Source organism: Thalassophryne amazonica, chromosome 10 (genome assembly GCF_902500255.1).
Source record: "Thalassophryne amazonica chromosome 10, fThaAma1.1, whole genome shotgun sequence".
In the NCBI taxonomy this organism is placed as follows: domain Eukaryota; kingdom Metazoa; phylum Chordata; class Actinopteri; order Batrachoidiformes; family Batrachoididae; genus Thalassophryne; species Thalassophryne amazonica.
Window position 1 is genome coordinate 48,677,095 of NC_047112.1, and position 2,274 is coordinate 48,679,368.

The following is a 2,274-nucleotide window of genomic DNA, read 5'->3' on the forward strand; positions in this document are numbered from 1 at the left end:
GAACTATAACACGCAGCGGATGGATACATGTCAGCCGATCAAGATGTAAGATAAGCGAGAAAGTGCATACTTCCTGCTTTTCTTTTTTTTTTTTTTACTTGTCCGTGCCTGCGAATTCGAGCTCAGTTCTCAGTTTGAAACGCTCATTCAGTTATTCCGATCCAACATAGTTTCATAACTTTTTCCCCCAAGATAGGTAATTTTCAGAAACGCAATTTGCTGTTTTTGCGTCAGTTTTTTTGTTGTTTGTAGGCTTCGGAAAGCAGGAATGTACGCTGTAAATGCAATGAGTGATAAGTGAATGAATGATCCCTCCACTTAACACTAACAAAAATAAATTCTGTCATTTTGTAACTCACAGAATTAAAAGAGTATATAATGGAGTCCTTATTTCATCTCGTAATGTACCACATCAGTTGAAAAAGCTGTTTTATTTATTTATTTATTTATTTTTGCCTATATGCAATATGCCATACACGTTTTCCACCGGCTGGATGATTAGTGCAGCCTGGATTGATGATGGATTAGGTGAGGCTGTACAGAAATGTTGTAAATCAGAGAAGTAAAACATTATGTTCTCACTGTTTTGTGCCAAAAGAAGTTTTTAGTAGAGGTGCAGATCGATCCTAATATCGATACCAATGCTGGTATTGATATTGAACGATCCTCTTGTAAAAAGATCGATACTCAAGCTTTTATTCTCTCCCACACGCACTGACTGCTGCGCATGCAGATTCATCAAAGTCTACTCTCTCTGTAAGAGCAGCGCTGCGCTGTGTCACACAACACGTAGCAGCGCACCCTTGTATTGTGGTTTGTCAGCCCGCTACCTCAGGAGATTTTGTTTTAAGTTGTGTTGAGTGATATTTTTTTTAAACAAAAATGTTGATCAATCAATCAATCAATCAATTTTTTTTTTATATAGCGCCAAATCACAACAAACAGTTGCCCCAAGGCGCTTTATATTGTAAGGCAAGGCCATACAATAATGATGTAAAACCCCAACGGTCAAAACGACCCCCTGTGAGCAAGCACTTGGCTACAGTGGGAAGGGAAAAACTCCCTTTTAACAGGAAGAAACCTCCAGCAGAACCAGGCTCAGGGAGGGGCAGTCTTCTGCTGGGACTGGTTGGGGCTGAGGGAGAGAACCAGGAAAAAGACATGCTGTGGAGGGGAGCAGAGATCGATCACTAATGATTAAATGCAGAGTGGTGCATACAGAGCAAAAAGAGAAAGAAACAGTGCATCATGGGAACCCCCCAGCAGTCTACGTCTATAGCAGCATAACTAAGGGATGGTTCAGGGTCACCTGATCCAGCCCTAACTATAAGCTTTAGCAAAAAGGAAAGTTTTAAGCCTAATCTTAAAAGTAGAGAGGGTGTCTGTCTCCCTGATCTGAATTGGGAGCTGGTTCCACAGGAGAGGAGCCTGAAAGCTGAAGGCTCTGCCTCCCATTCTACTCTTACAAACCCTAGGAACTACAAGTAAGCCTGCAGTCTGAGAGCGAAGCGCTCTATTGGGGTGATATGGTACTACGAGGTCCCTAAGATAAGATGGGACCTGATTATTCAAAACCTTATAAGTAAGAAGAAGAATTTTAAATTCTATTCTAGAATTAACAGGAAGCCAATGAAGAGAGGCCAATATGGGTGAGATATGCTCTCTCCTTCTAGTCCCCGTCAGCACTCTAGCTGCAGCATTTTGAATTAACTGAAGGCTTTTTAGGGAACTTTTAGGACAACCTGATAATAATGAATTACAATAGTCCAGCCTAGAGGAAATAAATGCATGAATTAGTTTTTCAGCATCACTCTGAGACAAGACCTTTCTGATTTTAGAGATATTGCGTAAATGCAAAAAAGCAGTCCTACATATTTGTTTAATATGCGCTTTGAATGACATATCCTGATCAAAAATGACTCCAAGATTTCTCACAGTATTACTAGAGGTCAGGGTAATGCCATCCAGAGTAAGGATCTGGTTAGACACCATGTTTCTAAGATTTGTGGGGCCAAGAACAATAACTTCAGTTTTATCTGAGTTTAAAAGCAGGAAATTAGAGGTCATCCATGTCTTTATGTCTGTAAGACAATCCTGCAGTTTAGCTAATTGGTGTGTGTCCTCTGGCTTCATGGATAGATAAAGCTGGGTATCATCTGCGTAACAATGAAAATTTAAGCAATACCGTCTAATAATACTGCCTAAGGGAAGCATATATAAAGTGAATAAAATTGGTCCTAGCACAGAACCTTGTGGAACTCCATAATTAACTTT